The sequence below is a fragment of the Procambarus clarkii genome, chromosome 24, assembly GCF_040958095.1.
Source record: "Procambarus clarkii isolate CNS0578487 chromosome 24, FALCON_Pclarkii_2.0, whole genome shotgun sequence".
In the NCBI taxonomy this organism is placed as follows: Eukaryota; Metazoa; Arthropoda; class Malacostraca; order Decapoda; family Cambaridae; genus Procambarus; species Procambarus clarkii.
Window position 1 is genome coordinate 34288747 of NC_091173.1, and position 12318 is coordinate 34301064.

The 12318-nt window shown below is 52.3% G+C and overlaps 1 long non-coding RNA gene across 1 annotated transcript in view; it reads left to right on the forward strand.

Moving 5' to 3' along the window:
* Positions 1–10695, forward strand: part of LOC138368121 (uncharacterized) — a 16099-nt gene extending 5404 nt beyond the window's left edge. Inside the window, exon 3 of the long non-coding RNA XR_011229490.1 lies at positions 10124–10695. This is a non-coding gene — a long non-coding RNA (uncharacterized lncRNA). The remainder of the gene's footprint in view (positions 1–10123) is intronic.
* Positions 10696–12318: the final 1623 nt, after the last annotated feature.

The window sequence follows — 12318 nt, forward strand, 5'->3', positions numbered from 1 at the left end:
GGTCTAAGGTGAGGAGGAGATGTGTGACGCACCACCAGCATGTCAAAGAAAGAGTTAAGGTGCTGGAGCTGGAGTCTTCCTGCAGGGAAGGAAACCTGATCGCGATATTTTAAAATGAGAAAGACTTCCTCAAATGTGTAGTGTATGTATGCGCGGGAGAAAGGAGGGTGGGCGTCACCGCTGTTAATGAAGCGAGGCTGGGAAGTAGAGCACTCAGTCTGTGATACAGTGCTGCTGGAGCTGGCCACAGCGTCGCTCCGGCACCTCTGTAAGTGAATGATGGAATGGGGGCAAGGGGGAGAGGATGAGGGGCAAGGGGGAGAGGATGAGGGGCAAGGGGGAGAGGATGAGGGGCAAGGGGGAGAGGATGAGGGGCAAGGGGGAGAGGATGAGGGGCAAGGGGGAGAGGATGAGGGGCAAGGGGGAGAGGATGGGGGGCAAGGGGGAGAGGATGAAGGGCAAGGGGGAGAGGATGAGGGGCAAGGGGGAGAGGATGAGGGGCAAGGGGGAGAGGATGAGGGGCAAGGGGGAGAGGATGAGGGGCAAGGGAGAGAGGATGAGGGGCAAGGGGGAGAGGATGAGGGGCAAGGGGGAGAGGATGAGGGGCAAGGGGGAGAGGATGAGGGGCAAGGGGGAGAGGATGAGGGGCAAGGGGGAGAGGATGAGGGGCAAGGGAGAGAGGATGAGGGGCAAGGGGGAGAGGATGAGGGGCAAGGGGGAGAGGATGAGGGACAAGGGAGAGAGGATGAGGGGCAAGGGAGAGAGGATGAGGGGCAAGGGGGAGAGGATGAGGGGCAAGGGGGAGAGGATGAGGGGCAAGGGGGAGAGGATGAGGGCAAGGGGGAGAGGATGAGGGGCAAGGGGGAGAGGATGAGGGGCAAGGGGGAGAGGATGAGGGACAAGGGGGAGAGGATGAGGGGCAAGGGAGAGAGGATGAGGGGCAAGGGGGAGAGGATGAGGGGCAAGGGGGAGAGGATGAGGGACAAGGGGGAGAGGATGAGGGGCAAGGGGGAGAGGATGAGGGGCAAGGGGGAGAGGATGAGGGGCAAGGGAGAGAGGATGAGGGGCAAGGGGGAGAGGATGAGGGGCAAGGGGGAGAGGATGAGGGGCAAGGGGAGAGGATGAGGGGCAAGGGGGAGAGGATGAGGGGCAAGAGGAGAGGATGAGGGGCAAGTGGGAGAGGATGAGGGGCAAGGGGGAGAGGATGAGGGGCAAGGGGGAGAGGATGAGGGGAAAGGGAGAGAGGATGAGGGGCAAGGGAGAGAGGATGAGGGGCAAGGGGGAGAGGATGAGGGGCAAGGGGGAGAGGATGAGGGGCAAGGGGAGAGGATGAGGGGCAAGGGGGAGAGGATGAGGGGCAAGAGGAGAGGATGAGGGGCAAGTGGGAGAGGATGAGGGACAAGGGGGAGAGGATGAGGGGCAAGGGGGAGAGGATGAGGGGAAAGGGAGAGAGGATGAGGGGCAAGGGAGAGAGGATGAGGGGCAAGGGGGAGAGGATGAGGGGCAAGGGGGAGAGGATGAGGGGCAAGGGGAGAGGATGAGGGGCAAGGGGGAGAGGATGAGGGGCAAGGGGGAGAGGATGAGGGGCAAGGGGGAGAGGATGAAGGGCAAGGGGAGAGGATGAGGGGCAAGGGGGAGAGGATGAGGGGCAAGAGGAGAGGATGAGGGGCAAGTGGGAGAGGATGAGGGGCAAGGGGGAGAGGATGAGGGGCAAGGGAGAGAGGATGAGGGGCAAGGGGAGAGGATGAGGGGCAAGGGAGAGAGGATGAGGGGCAAGGGGGAGAGGATGAGAGGCAAGGGAGAGAGGATGAGGGGCAAGGGGGAGAGGATGAGGGGCAAGGGAGAGAGGATGAGGGGCAAGGGAGAGAGGATGAGGGGCAAGGGGGAGAGGATGAGGGGCAAGGGAGAGAGGATGAGGGGAAAGGGAGAGAGGATGAGGGGCAAGGGGGAGAGGAGGAGGGGCAAGGGAGAGAGGATGAGGGGAAAGGGAGAGAGGATGAGGGGCAAGGGAGAGAAGATGAGGGGCAAGGGAGAGAGGATGAGGGGCAAGGGAGAGAGGATGAGGGGAAAGGGAGAGAGGATGAGGGGCAAAGGAGAGAGGATGAGGGGCAAGGGAGAGAGGATGAGGGGAAAGGGAGAGAGGATGAGGGGCAAGGGAGAGAGGATGAGGGGCAAGGGAGAGAGGATGAAGGGAAAGGGAGAGAGGATGAGGGGCAAGGGAGAGAGGATGAGGGGAAAGGGAGAGAGGATGAGGGGAAAGGGAGAGAGGATGAGGGAAAAGGGAGAGAGGATGAGGGGCAAGGGAGAGAGGATGAGAGGCAAGGGAGAGAGGATGAAGGGCAAGGGAGAGAGGATGAGGGGCAAGGGAGAGAGGATGAGGGGCAAGGGAGAGAGGATGAGGGGCAAGGGAGAGAGGATGAGGGGCAAGGGAGAGAGGATGAGGGGAAAGGGAGAGAGGATGAGGGGCAAGGGAGAGAGGATGAGAGGCAAGGGAGAGAGGATGAGGGGCAAGGGAGAGAGGATGAGGGGCAAGGGAGAGAGGATGAGGGGCAAGGGAGAGAGGATGAGGGGAAAGGGAGAGAGGATGAGGGGCAAAGGAGAGAGGATGAGGGGCAAGGGAGAGAGGATGAGGGGAAAGGGAGAGAGGATGAGGGGCAAGGGAGAGAGGATGAGGGGCAAGGGAGAGAGGATGAGGGGAAAGGGAGAGAGGATGAGGGGCAAGGGAGAGAGGATGAGGGGCAAGGGAGAGAGGATGAAGGGCAAGGGAGAGAGGATGAGGGGCAAGGGAGAGAGGATGAAGGGCAAGGGAGAGAGGATGAGGGGCAAGGGAGAGAGGATGAGGGGCAAGGGAGAGAGGATGAGGGGCAAGGGAGAGAGGATGAAGGGAAAGGGAGAGAGGATGAAGGGAAAGGGAGATGATGGTTGTGGGTGATGGTTGATGGTGGCAGGAAAATATTAGTATTACATCACTAATTAGTTAATAATGTTATGATATGTATTCGTGTTTTAAGGATTCAATAGTATTTAAATTGTATATATTTAAAAAGTCAAGCGAGTGAGTTGTAGTAGTAGGAATGTGTACACATAATACCCGACGCAGGTGAACGCTTCCTCTCCATTTATGCCACACAAACTGTATGAGACAAAGTTGCCAACCTACAGCTTTGGATACCAATATTCAGCGATAATGTTCATGGCTTTAGCAGTAGTTCATTAGACAGTTATACTTTATTCATACAATAGTATATTTTAGTATTAAATACTAGACAGGTTAAACGACAAAACTGCGAAACTCAACTTTACATAATGTAGATTTTTTGGGAGTGGTTCTAGTCTCGTGTGACATACTGTGTTGGCAACTCTGCGTCTGTGTCGTTGGCATTAGTAAAGTGGTGACTGGTGGTCCCTGGTGGTCCCTTGTGGTAGCTGGTGGTCCCTGGTGGTGACTGGTGGTCCCTGGTGGTCCCTTGTGGTAACTGGTGGTCCCTGGTGGTGACTGGTGGTCCCTGGTGGTCCCTTGTGGTAGCTGGTGGTCCCTGGTGGTGACTGGTGGTCCCTGGTGGTCCCTTGTGGTAGCTGGTGGTCCCTTGTGGTGACTGGTGGTCCCTGGTGGTCCCTTGTGGTAGCTGGTGGTCCCTTGTGGTGACTGGTGGTCCCTGGTGGTGACTGGTGGTCCCTGGTGGTCGCTGGTGGTCCCTTGTGGTGGCTGGTGGTCCCTTGTGGTGCTTGGTGGTCCCTGCATGGTGGTCGCTGGTGGTGGCTGGTGAACCCTGGTGGACCCTGCTGGTGGCTAGTAGTTCCTATTGGTGACTGGTGGTCCCTGGTGGTTGCTGGTCGTGGCTGGTGGTCCCTGATGGATGGCTAGTGGTCCCTGTTGGTAGCTGTTAGACCCTGGTGGTGATTGGTGGTCCCTGATGGTCCCTGGTGGTGGCTGGTGGTCCCTGGTGGTGGCTGGTGGTCCCTGGTGGTGGCTGGTGGTCCCTGGTGGTGGCTGGTCGTCCTTGGTGGTGGCTGGTTGACCCTGGTGGTGGCTGGTGGTGGCTGGTGGTCCCTGGTGGTGGCTGGTGGTGGCTGGTGGTCCCTGGTGGTGGCTGGCGATCCCTGGTGGTGGCTGGTCGTCCTTGGTGGTGGCTGGTGGTCCCTGGTGGTGGTTGGTGGTGGCTGGTGGTCCCTGGTGGTGGCTGGCGGTCCCTGGTGGTGGCTGGCGGTCCCTGGTGGTGGCTGGTGGTCCCTGGTGGTGGCTGGTGGTCCCTGGTGGTGGCTGGCGGTCCCTGGTGGTGGCTGGTGGTCCCTGGTGGTGGCTGGTGATCTTTGGTGGTGGCTGGTGGCCCCTAATGGTCGCTGGTGGTCCCTGGTGGTGGCTGATGGTAGCTGGTGGTCACTGGTCGGGGCTTATGGTCCCTGGTGGAGACTGGCAGCCCCTGATGGTGGTCCTTGGTAGTCGCTGGTCGCCCCTGCTGGGTGGCTGGTGGTCCCTGGGTGTGGCTGGTGGTCCCTGGTAGTGGTAGGTGGTCCCAGGTGGTGGCTGGTGGTACCTGGTGGGTGGCTGGTGGTGGCTGGTGGTCCCTGGTGGTGGCTGATGGTCCCTGGTGGGTGGCTCGTGGTGGCTGGTGGTCCCTGTTGGTTCCTGGTGGTCCATGGGTGTGGCTGGTGGTCCCTGGTGGTGGCTAGTGGTACCTGGTGGTGGCTGGTGGTCCCTGGTGGTGGCTGGTGGTCCCTGTTGGTGGCTGGTGGTCCCTGGTGGTGGCTGGTGGTCCCTGGTGGTGGCTAGTGGTACCTGGTGGTGGTTGGAGTTACTGGTGGACACTGGCGGTGGCTGGTGGTCCCTGGTCATGGCTGGTGGTCCCTGGAGGTAGCAGGTGGTCCCAGGTGGTCCCTCAAGGTCCCTGGTGATCTCAGGTGGTACCTGGAGTGGCCGATGGTCCCTGATGGTGGCTGGTGGTCACTGGTGGTGGCCAGTCGTTAGCAGTGGTCCCTGACGGTCCTTGGTGATGACTGATGGTCTTTAGTGGTGGCTGGTGGTCCATGGTGGTGGCTGGTGGTCCCTAGAGGTGGCTGGTGGTCCCTGGTGGTGGTTGGTGGTCCCTGGTGGCGGCTGTTGGTACCTGGTGGTCGCTGGTGGTTGCTGGTGGTCCCTGGTGGTGGCTAAGGGTCACTGGAGGTGGCTGGTGGTCCTTGATCGTGGCTGGTGGTCCATGGTGATGGCTGGTGGTCCCTGGTGGTGGCTGGTGGTCCCAAGTGGTGGTTGGTGGTCACTGGTGGTCGCTGGTGGTCCCTGGTGGTGGCTGATGGTGGCTGGTGGTCCTTGGTAGTCGCTGGTAGTCCCTGCTGGGTGGCTGGTGGTCCCTGGTGGGTGGCTGTTGGTCCCTGGGTGTGTCTGGTGGTGGTTGGTGGTACCTGGTGGTGGTTGGAGTTACTGGTGGTCCCTGGAGATAGCAGGTGGTCCCTCGTGGTCTCTGGTGATCTCAGGCGGTATCTGGTGGTACCTCGTGGTGGCCGATGGTCCTTGGTGGTGGCTGGTGGTCACTGGTGGTGGCCAGTCTTTCGTAGTGGTCCCTGATGGTCCCTGGTGATGACTGACGGTCCTTAGTGGTGGCTGGTGGTCCATGGTGGTGGTTAGTGGTCCCTGGTGGTGGCTGTTGGTACTTGGTGGTCGCTGGTGGTTGCTGGTGGTCCCTATTGGTGGCTAAGGGTCACTGGTGGTGGTTGGTGGTCCCTAGAGGTGGCTGGTGGTCCCTGGTGGTGGTTAGTGGTCCCTGGTGGCGGCTGTTGGTACTTGGTGGTCGCTGGTGGTTGCTAGTGGTCCCTATTGGTGGCTAAGGGTCCCTGGTGGTGGCTGGTGGTCCCTCTTGATGGCTGGCGATCCCTGGTGGTCACTGGTGGTCACTGGTGGTAGCTGGTGGTCCCTGGTGGTGGCTGGTGGTCTCTGGTCGTGGCTGGTGGTCCCTGGTGGTGGCTGGTGGTCTCTGGTGGTGGCTGGTGGTCCCTCTTGATGGCTGGTGGTCCCTGGTGGTCACTGGTGGTCACTGGTGGTAGCTGGTGGTCCCTGGTGGTGGCTGGTGGTCTCTGGTCGTGGCTGGTGGTCCCTGGTGGTGGCTGGTGGTCCCTGGTGGTGGCTGGTGCTCCCTGGTGGCGGCTTGTGGTCCCAGGTTTTCGCTGCTGGTCCCAGGTGGTGGCTGGTGGTCCCTGGTGGTGGTAGGTGGTCCCTAGTAGTGGCAGGAGGTCCCTGGTGGTGGCTGGTGGTCCCTGGTGATGGCTGGTGGTCCCTGGAATTGGCAGGTAGTCCTAGGTGGTGGCTTGTGGTCCCTGGAATTGGCAGGTAGTCCAAGGTGTTGGCTTGTGGTCGCTGGTGGTGGCTGGTGGTCTCTGGTGGTGGCTGGTGGTCCCTGGTGGTGGCTGGTGGTCCCTGGTGGTGGTAGGTGGTCCCTAGTAGTGGCTGGTGATTCCTAGTGGTGGCAGGAGGTCCCTGGTGGTGGCTGGTGGTCCTTGTTGGTGGCTGGGTGTCCCTGGTGATGGCTAGTGTTCCCTGGAATTGGCAGGTAGTCCTAGGTGGTGGCTAGTGGTCGCTGGTGGTGGCTGGTGGTCTCTGGTGGTGGCTGGTGGTCCCTGGTGGTGGCTGGTGGTCCCTGGTGGTGGCTGGTGGTCCCTGGTGGTAACTGGTGCACTCTGGTGGTGGCAGGTCGAAGCTGGTGGTGGCTGATGCTCCCTGGTGGTGGCTGATGCTCCCTGGTGGTGGCTGATGCTCCCTGGTGGTGGCTGATGCTCCCTGGTGGTGGCAGGTGGTCCCTGGTGGTGGCTGATGCTCCCTGGTGGTGACTGGTGGTTCCTGGTGGTGGCTGGTGGTCCCTGGTGATGGCTGGTAGATACTAGCGATGGCAGGTGGTCCCAGGTTGTCGCTGCTGGTCCCTGGTGGTGGCTGGTGGTCCCTGGTGGTGGCTGGTCGTCCCTTGATTTTTCTTTAATACAGAAGCATTTTTTTCTCACAAACAACTCCATCATGGCTTCTAAGCAAACAATGTTGACTCCATTTTTGCATAAAAAATGAGGTTTAAGAAGAATAACGCACAGGAGATAGATATAATGTTTTCATTTTTAAAGAGCAGTGAAAGGTGAAGCAAGATTAGGACGTGATAGAAAACCTATAAAGGTCTGTTGGAGAAGCTAACTTCAGAACAGTTTATATTGGATTTAGCTGTAATGTATGACACGTTGGATGAACGTGGTTTACTCTCAGTGTGTCTACAGAAACACACTACTTGGATTGTATGTAGACAAACTGATTCACCGGAACGTAAGGTCATTGCATGGACTAAAAGAGAAACCGGGCACTAGAACTTTAGAAGATCATAACGCAAATGAAAAGGCGAAGTTTGGAGGAATTACCATAACAAGCAACAAGAAAATTGTCTACTTTAATTATGAACAGTTACTTACTAGTCTTGTGAACAATGTGCAGCACGGTGTGTGCACGACAATATCCATGAAAGGCTCTCAACCTTCTCAACCTCATAATGTGTATAAATCACTGCTAAGTGAAATGTGTGTCCTTGATAAAGACTACTGGCCTGATGAGATACCACCCATTTCTTAGCTCTTTACAAGTTATTCTTTTTAGTGCTGCTAAGAGTGAGAGAGAATTCACTCACATGAACCTGACAGTGAGATTTTTTTCTACGCTTACCTCCCTTAGGAGGTGGACTTCAAACATTAAGAACTGCAGATATTTCTACTCTAAGCCTGAGCCCAATAGAAAATCGGGAGCAAACAGCCAGGCTTCCACCACAAGGGTGAAGACCGGTCCACTTGAGCTGCTGATTCCTCCTAGTTAAAACGCTAAAACTAATAAAGGGTAACCGACGGGTTCTCACTTCGATAATTTCTATTGAAGAGTGGCGCTATGAAGTGGGATTCGAATTTCCCAAGAACAGCCGTCATTAAAACAAAGATCACGTTACTAGACAATCGTATAAAACAGAACATGGGTGGAAACGAATGGTTGAAGGGTTGACATCAAAGACCGTTTTCTATAACAAAACAATTTATTAACAAGAGACTAAACTACTACAACATCGAGTTTATGTTACGTTACTGTCCATCCAGTGGCACTATAACAACAGCTACTTAACAACCATGAAGTAGCAACGACTCTGGTCCATTGCTGTGCGGCTGAGTACTGAACTAACCTGAACACAGGTGTGCCCACTGACGACGCAATATTGAAAACAAGTATTCACAAGACTAAGTTTACACAACAGTGAGTGATTTGTTACGTTAATGTCCATCTGGTGGCACTTGCAACACAGCTATTCAACAGCCCCTCAAGAAATAACAGCACTCTCCATCTTGCTGACACTTCGGGCTGACTAAATGAACTAACTGAACAAGGATGCCCACTGATGACACAAGCTTGCAATCAATATATCTCCCGGTCCTTCCAGTGAGCAAATATACTATAATCACAATCATACGGGTCCTCCAGCCCTCCAGGCGAGATACCCACGTAACTAGGCGGGTAGTCCCACACTGACTCCCCCTATCACAACCTAATGTGAACACTCTTTGCAACTCCCTGCAAGAAGTTGCACTGTAAACAGTAAACAAAGTCAGGCAAGGTGGGATTCTAGGACACTTCTCCAGTAATCCCCAAGTTACTTTATTCTCGTCTCCAGAGACGATAATCAAATAAATTGCCTTAATCATTTACAGAATTGATTATGTGATCAATTACGTTAATTGACTGTCAACAGCAGTCAGCAACAAAATACTTCTACGTTAATCACAACACTTGTCTCCCTCAGACAACAAACAACAATAGTACTCTACGTTAACCACCAACACTTGTCTCCCTCAGACAACAAACAACAATAGTACTCTACGTTAATCACAACACTTGTCTCCCTCAGACAACAAACAACAATAGTACTCTACGTTAACCACCAACACTTGTCTCCCTCAGACAACAAACAACAATAGTACTCTACGTTAACCACCAACACTTGTCTCCCTCAGACAACAAACAACAATAGTACTCTACGTTAACCACCAACACTTGTCTCCCTCAGACAACAAACAACAATAGTACTCTACGTTAACCACCAACACTTGTCTCCCTCAGACAACAAACAACAATAGTACTCTACGTTAACCACCAACACTTGTCTCCCTCAGACAACAAACAACAATAGTACTCTACGTTAACCACCAACACTTGTCTCCCTCAGACAACAAACAACAATAGTACTCTACGTTAACCACCAACACTTGTCTCCCTCAGACAACAAACAACAATAGTCCTCTACGTTAACCACCAACACTTGTCTCCCTCAGACAACAAACAACAATAGTACTCTACGTTAACCACCAACACTTGTCTCCCTCAGACAACAAACAACAATAGTACTCTACGTTAACCACCAACACTTGTCTCCCTCAGACAACAAACAACAATAGTACTCTACGTTAACCACCAACACTTGTCTCCCTCAGACAACAAACAACAATAGTACTCTACGTTAACCACCAACACTTGTCTCCTACAACAAGTCAACTTGGTAACAATAACTCAAAGTCTCTTAAATTACATGACACTTGACTTCTTCAAGCATTCAGTGAGTAATTCTTAATTAATATCAAACGGACAGCTAATTAAATCCCAATCGATTAAATCACTAGTGAAATTAAGCATAATTATACAGACCTCAGGGTGCCCACTGACAACCCTAACTGCACTGATCTGCCTACCTCTGAAATATTATAATTAACATGGCAACATGGCATTAATCTTGACTCTGAACGATATAACAAATCGACAGATCAACAATCACTTGTATGGGAAAATCACCTCACTGACCGGTTTACATACTCGAGTCAGTCAACACAAAAGTATATCCATATACATCTACGTGTGTGATTCTGTGTATAACATACACCCTCACGTCACAACACTGACAGTCTCCTTGACGTCAGTGCAGACAAATGCCTCTCAGCTTGCTGCCCTCACCAGGCAGGCGCTCTGGGATAACACAGCTGGTTTACTGAACAGGGTGAGAATAGCTTGAGCTACCTCATCCCTTTGTGTGTATTTTACCTCAATAAACTTATTTCAATTTCAATTTCAACACAGCTGGTACCGGAATTAACATCAGTCCTGTGACACGGTAAAATCTCTAGGAAGAGATTCGGCCTGCTCCATCATCACCTATTCTATCATATCACGTCTGTTTATTAAAGAACTGCAGCCATAACAACAACAACTTTCCAGACGTCTAGACAATACCACCAGTCTACCTACCCCACGGCCCTTCACCCTCCTCGCACCTGGCGATGCCTCGGGAGCTCATACCATCTCAAACAAGCAGTTAACGAGCTAGTTCATAGTTAAAGAAGCTAGCAACGCCACCTGCACGGCCGTCGTCGTGGGTGCATAGGGCTTCCTAGCCCTCTACGATTCACATTACTCCTGAGTGCTCTACTGAGTAGACCTGTTGACACATCCCAGTGTGGTAATAGATTTATTCAGTCTGGCTCACAGTATTCTAGCACAATATTTTATTTGCACATTAACAGAACGTAAATTTAATTGTTCATCTTGTTTGTTTTGCACACTTTGTATTAGAGCCAAGCCTGGATATTACTTTATGTTTTGTAATTTGTTTAACGCTTGTTTTTCTTTAAAGTAAAATATTTTTAAATGTTTCTTCCCTGTCTTATCCTACAGTAACCTCACAGTGAAGACAACTTGCAGTTAACATCTTTTCCTTATTTTTTTACTATTTTTTTTTGTTTTATGTGACTGGCATTCCATCTGCCGAGAGAGACTGCAATACCATCAATTTTGCTCACAATAATATATATATATATATATATATATATATATATATATATATATATATATATATATATATATACATATATATATATATATATATATATATATATATATATATATATATATCAATCTTTGGACAACACCCACCAGTGGGACTCGAACCCAGAAAGCACAACTACCTTCCAGTAGCTGCATAACTAGTACGCTTTAACCCACTACAACATCAGACCCTACAAAAGAAGTAGAGACTTCAAGATATATATACATCTCAAATATCTCCACTTCCCGAGGGCACCAGACAAGTGTGAGGTTAGTCTGCGTTTTTCATCAAGCCACTGTCAATGTGAGAGAACTCGTGTCCATGCTATAAGCCTATACTTGCATAAACCACAAGTGAAGATTAACAATCTTTGGACAACACCCACCAGTGGGACTCGAACCCAGAAAGCACAACTACCTTCCAGTAGCTAACCTCACACTTGTCTGGTGCCCTCGGGAAGTGGAGATATTTGAGATGTATATATATCTTGAAGTCTCTACTTCTTTTGTAGGGTCTGATGTTGTAGTGGGTTAAAGCGTACTAGTTATGGCAGCTACTGGAAGGTAGTTGTGCTTTCTGGGTTCGAGTCCCACTGGTGGGTGTTGTCCAAAGATTGTTAATCTTCACTTGTGGTTTATGCAAGTATAGGCTTATATATATATATATATATATATATATATATATATATATATATATATATATATATATATATATATATATATATATAATCTTGACTCTGAACGATGTAATAAATCGACAGATCAACAATCACTTGTATGGGAAAATCTCCACACTGACCGGTTTACATACTCGAGTCAGTCAACACAAAAGTATATCATTATACATCTACATGTGTGTTTCTGTGTATAACATACACCCTCACGTCACAACACTGACAGTCTCCTTGACGTCACCTAAGGGGTGGCCACAGAGTAGCGTGAGACGGTCCAAGCGCCTCACCCAGGAGGAGGTGGCACGCGGGGTGGCGGGTGTGGCCCACAGGCGTGTGGCTAGGGTGTGGCCATTGCGTGGCCCAAGGCCTGTGGCTATTTAGCGGTGCAGCGCACACATGGGGTTGCCGAGACCTCAGCTGGCTGGAGGCCTCAGGCATACACAACGTGGTTGGAAGTTCGAGTCACACCCATACACACCACGAGCGGGGCTCGCTCGTACACCGGGTGTGCTGAATGGCGGGAGTGGCATAACATGGCGGACATGGCAAGGTGGAATTTCAAAGTCCAGCATGGGCCTGTAATTTCCCAAATATTTCATTAGGGCCCTCCCGAACATTGGGAAGCCCTGTCCGATTCCACCACTTACCAGTTATCATAGTTGAGATAACACATCCATCAGATGTGAGCAATAACATCTGATACACCACGAAGCTGCCTTGTGCCTCATGGGTGAACACGTGTCCACCAGAGTCTTACACAATTCCTTCCTTACTACT